Genomic DNA, 14,343 nt, shown 5'->3' with positions numbered 1-14,343 from the left:
TTGTATAGCGCTCACCTGAGGCAGCCCATTCCCCGGGAGCATTAATGATTCGAGCTACGGGAAATTTTTCAGCCAAAACTTTTTTCCCGTTTCAGTGAGCCCAAATAGTTAGTGAATTCATGTCAGTTTTGCTAAATTGTTTGTGTCAAAAATAAACCCTGTGACCAAAAAAAAAAAAAAATCTGAAAAAAGGGGGACATTTTGTGATGTTTTGTTTCAGAAGTGACTTCATTTATGGTTTTAAAATAATGCAAAAACATTTTTTAAAGTGCTTGAAGTGGAAACAGGTGACCAGAAAGGAATTTTTTTGTTCAACCACTGAAATTATTTTTGTAAATTTTGACCCCAAATGATTTTTTTTTCAGAAATGCCAGTGAATCGAAAAATCCATTATTCACCCAACTCTGCTAATGATCCACCTTCAAGACTGAGGCTGCCTTCTGGCAAGGTATGTTTAGTAGCTCAAGTTCTGGCCTTTATGAAGCTTGCATAGGCGGGTTCTTGCCTCTGCAAGAAACTAAAGCAAACTCTCCTACCCCTGCACCTCATCTCTGCTCTCAGGCCTGGTCTACACTACGAGTTTATACTGAATTTAGCAGCGTTAAACCGAATTAACCCTGCACCCATCCACACAACGAAGCCCTTTATTTCGATATAAAGGGCTCTTAATACTGATATCTGTACTCCTGCCCGACGAGGGAAGTAGCGCTGAAATCGGTATTGCCATTTCGGATTAGGGTTAGTGTGGCTGCAATTTGACGGTATTGGCCTCCGGGAGCTATCCCACAGTGCACCACTGTGCCTGCTCTGGACAGCAATCTGGAGTCTGATGCACTGGCCAGGTAGACAGGAAAAGCCCTATGAACTTTTGAATTTCATTTCCTGTTTGCCCAGTGTGGAGAGCTGATCAGCACAGGTGACCATGCAGAGCTCATCAGCACAGGTAACAATGCAGTCTGAGAATTGAAAAAGAGCTCCAGCATGGACCGCACGGGAGGTACTGGATCTGATCGCTATATGGGGAGAGGATTCTGTGCTATCAGAACTCCGTTCCAAAAGATGAAATGAAAAAACATTTGAAAAAATTTCCAATGCCATGATGGAGAAAGGCCACACCAGGGACTCAGTACAGTGCCGTGTGAAAGTTAAGGAGCTCAGACAAGCCTGCCAGAAAACCAAAGAAGCAAATGGAAGGTCCGGGGCAGGGCCACAAACATGCTGCTTCTACGCTGAGCTGCATGCCATTCTAGGGGTGGTCCGCCACCACTACCCCACCCCTGTCCGTGGATTCCGAGGTGGGGGTAATCGTAGCTTTGCCTGAGGATTCTGCGGACGGGGATGATGAGGAGGAGGAAGAGGAGGACAAGCTTGCAGAGAGCACACAGCGCTCTATTCTCCCCAGCTGCCAGGAGCTTTTTCTCAGCCTGACAGAAGTACCCTCCCAGCCTTCCCAAGCACTATCCCAGACAATGAAGCCATGGAAGGGACCTCTAGTGAGTGTACCTTTGTAAATATAAAACGTGGTTTAAAAGCAAGCATTTTTTAATGATTAATTTGCTCTGAGGACTTGGGATGCATTCACGGCCAGTACAGTTACTAGAAAAGTCTGTTAACATGTCTGGGGATGGAGTGGAAATCCTCCAGGGACATCTCCATGAAGCTCTCCTAGAGATACTCCAAAAGCCTTTGCAGAAGGTTTCTGGGCAACGCAGCCTTATTCCTTCCTCCACAGTAGGACATTTGACCATGCCATGCATGTAGCAAGTAATCTGGTATCATTGCATGACGAAGCCTAGCTGCGTAAGGTCCCGGTGTTTGCTGGCATTCAAGCAACATCCGTTCTTTATCTCACTGTGTTATCCTCAGGAAAGTGATATCGTTCATGGTAACCTGGTTGAAATATGGGAATTTAATTAAGGGGACAGAGATAGCCATTCCTACTGGGCTGTTTGCCTGTGGTTGAAAAAAAATCCCTCCCTGCAGTTAGCCAAGCAGGGGAAGGAGGGGGAGGGGATTGGCGCTGAGCTTTTTTGTGTTTGGCTAGCAGGGATCTTCTATGATACCAGCCACGTGGTGGGGGGAGGGGTAAAGTGATCATCCCAGAGAATTGGATGGGGGGTGGTTCTGGTGCTGCACATTAACAGGAAAGAAGGAGCACTCAACGGACTTTGCTTGCTATTTGGGAAAGGAGGGCGCTGGATAGATGAAGGCTGCAGAAGCTGAAAGACAATGGCTTACCATGGCCGCACGCAAGCTGAATTCTGCTGCCCAGACCTGCGTCTGTGATCTCTAACACCAGAGCTGCAGGCACTCAATATTAAGATGCAAAATGCGACCTTGTACTGAAATCACATGTGCTATGTAAGGTGAATAATGTTGTTCACCGCGAAAGAGTATAACCATTGTTCTGTAAAATGTATCTTCTCTCCCTTTTTTCCCTCCCTCATGCAGCTGCAAATTTTTCAAGTCTTCCTCCTCCGTCCTGAAGGCTATCTCAGATAAGGTGGTGGGGAAAAAAGACGCAAGACGAAATATTCTCTGAAATCATGGAAGTGATCCGCAATGAAAGAGCTCATCTGAATGAGTGGAAGGACGTGGTATCAAAGTACAGGAAAGATGCCAGGGAATGTGAGGAGAGGAGAGACGCTCGAGATGAGAGGTGGCGGCAGGAAGATCAGAGGAGGCATGATGCAACGTTGGGGCTGCTGCGTGATCAAACTGACATGCTCTGGCATCTGGTGGATCTTCAGGAACGGCAGCAGGATCACAGTGCCGCTGCAGCCCCTGTACAACCACCCTCCTCCCTCACCATGTTCCATATCCTCCTCACCCAGACGTATAAGAACCCCTCCACTCCACCCCAGTGGACAGCCCAAGCAAAAGGCTGTCATTATTTTGAAATTTTTTTAGTAGCCTTTTCCTTCCCTCCTATCCTCCTCCCAAACCACACCCGGGCTACCTTGTCAGTTCTCTCCTTCTTTTTATAATGAATTAATAAAGAATACATGCTTTTTAAACAATAGTGACTTTATTTCCTTAAGCAAGCTGTAATCGAAGGGGAAGGGTGGGTTGCTTACAGGGAATGAGTCGGGGGGGTTTCATCGAGGAGAAACAAACACAACAGTCACACCATACCCTTTCCCATGATGAAACTGGTTTTCAAAGCTTCTCTGATGCGCACCGCTTCCTGGTGTGCTCTTCTAATCGCCCTGGTGTCTGGCTGCGCGTAATCAGCGGCCAGCTGATCTGCCTCAGCCTCACACCCCCCCATAAAGATCTCCCCCTTACTCTCAGAGATTGTGGAGGGCACAGCAAGCAGCAATAACAAAGAGGACATTGGTTTGGCTGAGGTCTGAGCAAGTCAGTAATGTGCACCAGCGCGCCTTTAAATGGCCAAATGCACATTCTACCACCATTCTGCACTTGCTCAGCCTGTAGTTGAACAACTCCTAACTACTGTCCAGGCTGCCTGTGTATGGCTTCATGAGCCATGGCATCAAGGGGTAGGCTGGGTCACCCAGGATAACTACAGGCATTTCAACATCCCCAACTGTTATTTTCTGGTCTGGGAAGTAATTCCCTTGCTGCAGCCATTTAAACAGAGTAGTGTTCCTGAAGACGCGAGCATCATGAACTCTTCTCGGTCATCCCATGTGGATGTTGGTGAAACGTCTCTTGTGATCCACCAGTGCTTGCAGCACCATGGAAAAGTACCCCATGCAGTTTATGTACTGGGTGCCCTGGTGCTCCGGTGCCAAGATAGGGATATGGGTTCCATCTATTGCCCCACCATAGTTAGGGAATCCCATTGCAGCAAAGCCATCCACTATGACCTGCACATTTCCCAGAGTCACTACCTTTCATAGCAGCAGCTTAGTGATTGCTTTGGCTACTTGCATCACAGCAGCCCTCACAGTAGATTTGCCCACTCCAAATTGATTCCCGACTGACCGGTAGCTGTCTGGTGTTGCAAGCTTCCAGAGGGCTATCGCCACTCGCTTCTCAACTGTGAGGGCGGCTCTCATCTTGGTATTCTGGTGTTTCAGGGCAGGGGAAAGCAAATCACAAAGTTCCATGAAAGTACCCTTACGCATACAAAAGTTTCGCAGCCACTGGGAATCATCCCAAACCTGCAACACTATGTGGTCCCACCAGTCTGTGCATGTTTCCCGGGCCCAAAATCGGCGTTCAATGGCTAGAACCTGCCCCATTACCAGCAGGATCTCGAAAGCACAGGGGCCTGCAGTTTGAGAGAATTCTGTGTCCATGTCCTCATCACTCTCTTCGCTGCTCTGCTGTAGCCGCCTCCTCCTCGCCTGGCTTTGCAGGTCCTGGTTCAGCATAGACTGCACAAGAATGTGTGAGGTGTTTACAATGTCCATGACTGCTGCTTTGAGCTGAGCAGGCTCCATGCTTGCCGTGCTATGGCGTCTGCACAGTTCACCCAGGAAAAAAGGCGTGAAACGGTTGTCTGCTGCTTTCACGGAGGGAGGTGTGAGGCTGTACCCAGAACCATGCGCGACAATGTTTTTTGCCCCATCAGGCACTCAGATCTCAACCCAGAATTCCAATGGGCGGGGGAGACTGCAGGAACTATGGGATAGCTATGGGATAGCTACCCACAGTGCAACGCTCCGGAAATCGATGCTAGCCTCGGAACATGGACGCACACCGCTGAATTAATGTGCTTAGTGTGGCCACGTGCATCGACTTTATACAATCTGTTTTAAAAACTGGTTTCGGTAAAATCGGACTAATCCCGTAGTCACCCGAGTCTCAAACTCACTCTGTTGGTCACATCCTCTTCTTAAAGGGCCAGTTTTCTCTAAGCAAATACAAATGATAAAAATGTAACAACAGTACAACCAACAGCAGCATAGCATCCAAAGGTGTTTCTGCATATAATGCTTTGCAATGTAAAATTGATTGAATAATTACTCCATGCACTTTACACTAACATAAGAACAGCTACACTGGGTCAGACCAAAGGTCCATCTAGCCCAGTATCCTGTCTTCCAACAGTGGCCAGTGCCAGGTGCCCCAGAGGGAATGAACGGAGCAGGTAATATCAAGTGATCCTTCCGCTGTTGCCCATTCCCAGCTTCTGGCAAACAGAGGCTAAGAACACTTCAGAGCATGGTTTTGTTCCTATACATTTCCTAACCCATGGGTCATTAGCATTTGAACCTACAATTTTTACATCCAGAGCACAGGCTTTTCCAGTTCAGCTAGAACGCTGATGGTGGTAGGATTGGAAGCTTGCTGAGATCCCCTGTGTGGACCAGCTCATGCAGGGATTCACACCACGCACATTGGCAGTGGATCATTTGTGGGACAGTGGTGGAGCACTGAGCAGCAGGATTCTTGGTTTCTAAATGCAATGATGCCCCCATGTCAGCTGCTGGGATCAAGCCTGAATTAAAGAGCCAGCTCTCTCAGTATGGAAGCAGTGAAAATCATAGACCTCTGTATGTGGTCTAGAGCAGAGGGTCTCAACTTTTTTCTTTTTAAGTCACACCCCACCCCTCACTATAAAAACTCCACAGCCCACCTATGCCACAACAACTGTTTTTCTGCATATGAAAGCCTGGTGTTAGGGGGTAGCAAGCAGGGCAATTGCCCGGTGCCCCGCTCCACAGCGGGCTCTGCAAAGCTAAGTTGCTCAAGCTTCGTCTTCAGCGCAGGTCCTGGGCTTCAGTCCCGCACAGCGGTGCTTTGGCTTTCTGCCCTGGGCCCCAGCAAGTCTAACACTGCCTCTGCTTAGAGGATCCCTTGAAAACTGCTCATGCCCCCCCTCGGGGGGTTCCAGAGCCCTGGCTGAGAACCACTGGTCTTGAGCATCTATGTCCAAGGAAGGAACTAAGGGGCTGGAAGTCTAGGGCATAGCCTCTGGCTGTGATCAGCCAGGGAAAGTTTGTTGTGATGTTGTAGTGCTTGTAATCTTATATGCAGCTGGGAAGCGCTGGCAGGTGGAGCTTCTGTGGGGCCAGGCACACTCTCGGTACTCTGCCCTGAAGCGGGGAGATGTAATTCCCAGCTCGGGTAGATGTACACTCGCTACTTCTGCTTGAGACAGTGCACTACAAATAGCAGCAGTGCGGGCAGGGGCTTAGGCTGGCCATTAGAGAACATGCCTGAGACCTGAGAGGGGATTGTACTCGAGTGGCTAGCCAGAGCCGCTGCAGCTGCACTGCCTCCAGCAGGGCCCATCTACCCAGACTGGAAATCATGCCTCCAGCCCCAGTGTAGATGTTCCCTCCGAGTCCTGTGTCGCCAGCTGCTCCTACTGCTTCAGGAAAGCTCATTTCAGTGCATTGCTTTGCATAAAATGAGTGGCTGTTCTTTGTCCAAGGTGGGTTTCTTCAAAACTTTTTGTATGAACACAACTTGCAGTAAATGTCTGAAAAACTTTTCCGTATTCCATCAGAACTCTCTCTCTCCCTATCATCCCCATACACAGCCCTCTGTATCTGTCTATCCTTCCCTGTCATCCCCATACATATCCTTCCATCTCTCTCTCTCTCTCCATCTATCATCCCCATACACAGCCCTCTGTATCTTTCCCATCACCATACATAGTCCTCCTTCTCTCTCTCTCTCTCTCTCTCTCTCACCCTACATAGCCCTCCGTTTCTATCTAGCTCTCTGTCATCACCATAACTACATGTCTGTATCCATCTAATTAGTTCCCGGTGGCACCTAGTTTCATATCTTGGTGGCCTCACCACCCTGGCCAAGGGCTGATTGATTGGGCACTCGGTTTCCTACAGCTCTCAGTATCTGCTCTCCCGGGATTCTGTGCTGCCTGATTGTCTCGTAACACCATGGCACAAGGACAGATGGTCTGATGCTTGTGGGGCTTGACTGGGGACTGGAAGATCTGGGTTTTGTTCCTTGTTGTGACTTGCTGTGTGATCCTGGGCAAGTCACTAGATCGCTCTGTGCCTCCATCCCCTGTCTGTCAAGCCATCAACTGGCTTGTCTGCTTTCTCTACCCGTGTGTGCAGCACCAACTCAATGAGGCACTGATCCCAGCTGGGGACCTCTACGAGCTACCATAATAATACTGGGCTGGGCATATTGGCCCACACTGGCAGGGAAGGGGTTAATGATGGTCTGGGGCCCAGATAGCCCTGCCCTGCTTCACCTGCAGCCAATGTTGGGGTAGAGGGGGGACTAAAAGGGGGAGGCCAAGGGCTGCTGAGGAAGGACAGCCGAGTTCTGCTGCTCCCTCAGGGAGGGAAACCAAGAGCTGGAGATGGAGCACCGCCTGGGCGAGCCTCCACTGGAGGGGTTGGCCAGGGCCAGGAGCCCAGCCAGGGCACCGCTGAATGAGGACAGGTGCTGAGTGGATTTCCTGCAGACATCCTCGTTTTTGAGTTCGTAGAGTCCATTATTTTGGGGGTTAGTGCCCCGGAAGGGGTGGGACTCCAGCCTGCCATAGGTGGATGGCTAAAGCCTCCGCACAGCAGACCCCATGAAAGGTGGCCCTTGACCGTCGGAGACTCCCGACCGCATGAGGGGGGCCCACTTGGACCTGTCATGGCTGCTACTGATTTTGTTGTTTTAATGGATTCATTGACTAAACCAAACTTTAAAAAAGCAAAATTTCCAGCAAGCCCTGGGGTTTGGCAGCTCGGCCGTTAAACGCACATCACCTGGGTGAGGACCTCAAAGCGCTTGCCAAACACTGAGGGACAGGCAGTGTTCTCAGCCCCATTTCACAGCCAAGGAAAGTGACATGCATAATGCCAACAGCAGAACCCAGGGCTCCTGATTCCCCAAAGGGCTGGTGCTGGCTGTTTGTAGGCCCAGGCCCATCACACCCTTCCTGCCTTTGCTAGGAGAGTCCCGAGTGAGCAGCCAGGCCAAGCAGACCCTTGTGTGAAGTGCTCCTCTGAGAAGCCTGAACCCCACTGACTCAGAGAGTGAGTCTCCAGGGGACATGGCTGGACTGGGTTACCCTGGGGGACACGTCATACCTAGGCTGGAGGAGGTTGTTAGGAACCAATGTGCAGTGGGACTCTGCAACTCAGTGCCCTGGCTGTGTCTGTCTTATCTGAGGTGTCACCAAGGAACACCCCTGGCCCCAAGATCAGGATGTTCAGTGCATGGATTTGCTGCTTCTCTCAGTGCTTTGCTTGGGCTCCTCTCTCCAGTGGCTGGGGTAAGAGCTTAGCAAAGTGTTGGTTATTCCCAAGGTCCTGGGGACGTGGGCAGGTGCGCCCGTGTGTCTGTGCGTGCACATGAGTGTGTGTCTCTGTGTGTGTATGTCTGTATGCACCCGTGTCTGTGTGTACATGGGGGTGTCTCTGTGTGTGCATGGGTGTGTGCGTGTGCGCGCATCTCTGTGTGAATGTTCCTGCGTGCGTGCATGTCTGTGCAGATGGGTGTGTCTGTGTGTGCATGTCTGTATGCACCCATGTCTGTGTGTACATGGGGGTGTCTCTGAGTGTGCACGGGTGTGGGTGGGTGGGTGTGCATCTCTGTATGTGTGCGTCTGTGTGTGAGTGTTTCTGTGTGCGTGCATGTCTGTGTGCGTGTGTCTCTGTGTATGCAGGGGGGTGTCTCTGTGTACCAGCACATGTCTGTGGGGATGTGTCTGTGTGTACATAGGGGTGTGTCTGTGTGTGTGTATCCATGTGCATGTCTGATTAATTTTCTTGGCAGAGATTAGAGAATGCGATTAGCAGAACTGAGGGCATCTGCGTGAGTCTGATTTTTCTCTCTTGTCTCCCTCTCCCCATGGTCCCAGACAGATGCCTGGAGCCACTTCTTGGATGTTAGCAAGACTCTTAGCTCAATGAGCACTTTAAATGGGATAGGGCCTCCCAGCCCTGGTGCCTGGTGCATGTCGGGCTGATGCCAGGAGGAGGGGAGGACTACCTCCTGGCTCTGCTGACCCCCATGGAGCATGAGACAGGGCATGGAGGCAGGAGGCGTCTAAGAGGGATGCGTACACCACTGATTATGCAGCTCTCTGGCCTGCTGCCTCCATCCATCCATCCCTGCCCTGCTGCACTGGTTGTTTCTCATCTGTGCAGGATGGGACGCTTCAAGAAAACAAACCCCAGAGAGACCCAGGAGAGATGTCGTCCCTGGATCAAGAGCTCTGTGAGCACGTAAGCCCTTCACTAAGGAGGTGAAGGAAGGGTAACGAAAAGTGGTAATTAAAGAGCAAGACCCCTCCCTCCCCCAAGCAATTAATGATGAGCTTTCAGGATGGAGGGGGAAGCTAAGAACTTCTGTGCAAGGGATTAATCCACTCCTTCCACCCTGTCTCACACACAGTCATATACACACCCGCTCCAACAGTCTCTCTCACACACACACAGTAGTATGTACACCCATTCAAGCACAGTCATATACACACCCACTCAAATTCAGTCACGTACACCCAGCTGTGTACACACCCCCTCGAGCAGTCACACGCGCAGAGCTGTATATATACCAGCTTGGACGTCACACACATACACAGTCGTATATGGCTCTGTGTGTGTGACTGTTCGAGCACACCTGCTCAAACAGCCACACATACAGAGCCATATACACACTTGCTTAAACAGTCACATGCACACAGCTGTGTACACAGCTGCTCAGTATCTCTCTCTCTCACACACACACACGCGTATACACACCCCTTTGAACGCAGTCACATGCACATAGCTGTACGTACACTCACTTGAGCAGTCTCTCTCACTCACACACATACACACACCTGCTTGAACTCAGTCACATACACCTACCTGTTTACACACACCCTCAGTCACACGCACACAGCTGTATACACACCCGCTCAGTCTTTCACTCACACACACACACACACACACACACACACACACACGCACACCTGCTCGAACACAGTCACACACACATGTACACATATTCATACACAATCTCACTCTCACACTTTACACATGCACAGTCTCACACACATTCACACACGGACACATTCACAGTCTCACACATGCTCATGCAATCTCCGACACACTCTTACATCCACTTGCACGTGCACACAACCATCTCTGGTCTTTCTTCTCCACAGTCACATGGTACATAGGAGGCCCTTCCAGAGCTAGTCTGCAAAGCCACCGTCCTCCTTTCATTTCACTCCCTCCTGGAGACCCATATCTGCTCCCCGGTGTGGAGAGGGGATTGAGTGCTGGGGAACAGGATGTCTGGACACAAGAACGGAAGCTGGGCATTGGCAAGGGGGATAGGTTGTGAGGAGCTAAATGTGACAGAATAACCCATAAGCTGGGTGCCTCTTTTCCCCTGGTCACCTATGCTTTTTCTGAGATGTTTTTGTGACAAGCCACTGACCCCTTCCCGTGAACACCTTCAGTTTTGACAATCTGGCATTTTCTGAGGAAAAAACTCTTAGCTGAAGCCTTTTGACCAGCTGTCATTCCAAATTCAGTGGATTTGGGCAGTGGGTCCAAGCAGAATTTCCCGTGGGCCTGAGCCCACCACACAATACTGATCCCACAGAGTCCTTAAAAGGTGTTCTCAGCAAGGGTGAGCTAGCACAGCGACTGACCAGCCTTCCCAGCTAGCATGGGCCTGAAGGCCAGGATGGAGTCACTGGTGGGACTCCTTGCATTCCAGCAGCTGACCCACAGTCATTCCTCTCCCTGGCTAGTCTCCTAACTTTCTTCCCCAGGTGGGGAGCCATCAGGTGAGGCAATGGGAAGGAAATGAATGGAGCCCCTGGAAACAGAGGTTATTTTAGGAGATGGGCTGCTAAGAGGTCTCTTCTCTATGGCATGCTGAGCAGCGATCAGCATTCCAGGATGGCACACGCATACTGTGAGGTGTTCACTATTAAATTAACTGATCGCAGTTGAGCCTCCTGCCATTGGCATCATATGTCACGCTAGCTGGATGTGGGCTTGGCAGAGACTGGAAATGAGGCCTGAGGGGAGGGCAGTGGGTAGGAGTTGGGAGAACTGGCTTCTATTCTTGACTCTGCCACTGGCTTACTCTGTGCCTCTGTTTCCACTCGCACCCTTTGTCTTTCTTCTTTCCTTAGCTCAGGGGTGGGCAAACTTTTTGGCCCAAAGGTCACATCGGGAAATAGAAATTGTATGGAGGAGGTGAGGGCTCTAGTTGGGGGTGCAGGCTCTGGGGTGGGGCTGGGGATGAGGAGTTTGGGGTGTAGGAAGGTGGTCTGGGCTGGGATCAAGGGGTTTGGAGACCGGGATCAGGACTGAGGCAGGGGGTTGGGGTGTGGGGAGAGGCTCAGGGGTACAGGCTCCGAGCGGCGCTTACCTCAAGCCAGTCCCGGAAGCAGTGGCATGTCCCTTCTCCGGCTCCTACATGGAGGCACAGCCAGGTGGTTCTGCACACTGCCCCATCTGCAGGCACCACCCTGCAGCTCCCATTGGAGTGCCAGAGGGGGGCATTGGAGTGAATAGGAGCCAGAGCAGGGCCATGCCATGGCTTCTGGGAGCTGCATGGTATGGCGCCCCAGCCAGAGCACCGGAGCAGGGCTGAGCCGCGTGGTGCAGCCCCCGACCCTGCTCCCCAGTGGGAGCTTGCAGACTGATTTAAAGTGGCTCGTGGGTCAGATCTGGCCTGCGGGCTGTAGTTTGCCCACCGCTGCCTTAGCCTGTGGGCTCTTCAGAGCAGGGCCCACCTCTCACGTCCAGCACTTAGCGCAATGAGGCCATGATCTCTGGGCAAGCTCAAGGTGCTAAGGAGTACACGTGCTACCAATGGGTATCTGTTCCCATTGTGTGGGAATGCTGGCTGTGAAGTCAGAAGCAGAGGGCAGCATGTAAACATTCATCATTTTGCGTACCAGTTCGAAAGCTTGGGGTTCTGGATGGCTCAGGGGATTGATAAAGGAGTCAGGGAGCTGCTAGGGGGTGCCCCAGGGTGGGAGTGAGTTATTCCCATAGGATGACAGGGTTGGCTAGTCCCGACCCCCCATCACAGCTAGCATGTGACCAGCATTGCTGTGAGTCTGAGCAGAGCAGGGGCACTGACTGGGCCATGGAGACTGGACTCCCCTCTCACCCCAAGAGGTGGGTCACCACTGAAACATCTCAGAGACCAGCTGTGCTGTACCTGGTCTGTGGATCCATATGGAAACTTGATCTCCAGAGCCAGTCCCTTCCATGCACGCTAGATGTTGTTCTCAAATCTCCCCCTCGGCTTATGGGGAGTGAGCAACTCTTCTTGCCCCGATCCAAAGCCCAGCCAATCCAATGAATTGTGGCTTAGTCCCTTGGGGACGGCTTTCTCTGTACACCAGCCTTTAGGCCATCCAACCCAACTCCCAAACACCACCTCCTGCAGCCCTTGGCTCATTCAGGGCACTCCAGCCCCCACTGTTGGTTTGTTCCATGGTATTTCCATGGGCCTGTTAATTACACCTAGCACATATGGTGCATGAATCCTTTATGGACTTTTCCTTTCTATTTTTAGGGTCCACACTGCAGGGGTCATTACCCCCTTGGTACCCAGTCAACTTGCCAGCACCCTGTTAACTGGCATAAAGTGGACCCAGCTGGAGCCACCTTCCTCTTTAATATGGAGATGGAGACTACAGCTCCCAGCATGCAGTGCACCATCCTAATCCAGGCAGAGGCTGCTCCTAGCTGCACACAGGCTGCGAAGTATTTACCCGTTCTCCTTTGAGGATGATATATTATTTGTTGCAGGTCATGGTCACCGTGTGGCACCTTCCAAACAGAAGGAAGGCGCAGCCTCTGTCCCAGAGAGCTTACAACCCAAGTGACACAGCAAAGAGATACAGGGGAAGGGGCAGGGGTGTTACAAGTGAGAAGAAAAGTCATCTTGGGGTGAATAATGGAATGGTTTGATAGCACAATGAATTGTTTTATGTGCATCCCCAAGTTCTCAGAGTCTTTCCTTGATCAGCTGGCTGGTTGGTTTCTTGTTGGCATCGTGGAAGAAACTAGAATGTGGAGAGAGAGACTTGATCAGTCCTGTTTTCATAGAGAGCCAGATCCTCACTGGTGTGGATCAGCTTGGCTCCAATGAAATTAATAGGGCTGTGCCAATGACACCAGCTGGGGATCTGGCCCCTAGACCAGAAATGACTGTGACCTGCCTGGATCTCCTGGAATGATGATGGGCTCACTGTTAGCTCTGTATTGGAGATCTCGCTCTCTCTGTCATTCCCTGACCCTCTCCCCTTTGTTCTCAGCTTAGGGGCTGAACGTTCCCATTGTCCTGAGCTGAAGATATTACGTTGTCCATAAAGCCTCTTGCTGATTAGACTCAGGGAGATCAAGGAAGACAGAGCACGTTCTCACACACCTGCCACAGAGCACAAGGCTTGGAGATGTTAAGAGCCCATTGGGCTTGCAGGGGGGTTAGAAGGAGTCCTCCTGCCGCTAACTATGCCAGGGAAATCCCATGCTGTGAAACTGATTTGAAATACTGACTCGGACTGTGACCCCATCTCCATTCCCTTTCTCTAAAAGGGAGTGTTGACGAGAGGGGTCCTGAGAGCTCGGTGAGATCCAGAGAACGAGGATTGGATGTATTTTCTTCATTTGGACTCCAGAAAAGGAGTGTGGCCTAGTGCAGTGGTTTTCAAACTTTTTTTTTCATGGACCACTTGAAAATTGCTGAGGGGCTCAGTGGAGCACTTAATGATCATTACAAATGTTGTTTTTACCGTTAGCTAACTATTGTAAAGGGCTTTGGGTAAAAGCGTTATATAAAAAAACCCATAATAATAAATGTTTTTTTGTTCTACAAATAAAAGCACACAACTCATATTTTAATATCTATAGTCTTACCTTTCTAATGCGATGGATGTGCCTTCTCTCCCCCACCATGGCAGCCCCCAAGCTGGGGCTGGGAAGGAGGGAGGTCTCTCCCCTGCCACAGCAGCCCCTGAGCTGGGGCTGGGAAGGAGCGACGTCTCTTCCTCGCCTCGGCAGTCACAGAGCTGGGGCTGGGAAGAAGAGCCATCTCTCCCCGGCAGCCACGGCCCTGAATCTGGGGAGAGTCACTTCTTTCTCTCGCTGCCACAGCCCCTGCATGTCCCCCACCCCCTCTTCTCACACTTTGCCCCATCCCACCTACCTCCTATTCCCCTCAAGGCCACCACCTCACCTTACATGTGCATCTTCTCCAGGGTCCAGGCACCTAATTAGTGGAGCCTCGCCTGTGTGGCTCCGCTAATTAGGTGGATGAGATTCTCTCGTGTGTGGCTGCCCAAGCGCACACCTTAGTGGAAACTATCCACAGACCACCTGAATGGAGCTCACAGACCATTGGTGTCCACGGACCACAGTTTGAGAACCTCTGGCCTAGTAATTGGAACTCAGCAGTGGCAGTCAGGACTCCTGGGTTCTAAGC

This window comes from Gopherus evgoodei, chromosome 10 (genome assembly GCF_007399415.2).
Source record: "Gopherus evgoodei ecotype Sinaloan lineage chromosome 10, rGopEvg1_v1.p, whole genome shotgun sequence".
In the NCBI taxonomy this organism is placed as follows: domain Eukaryota; kingdom Metazoa; phylum Chordata; order Testudines; family Testudinidae; genus Gopherus; species Gopherus evgoodei.
Note: the sequence above shows the minus strand (reverse complement) of the source record.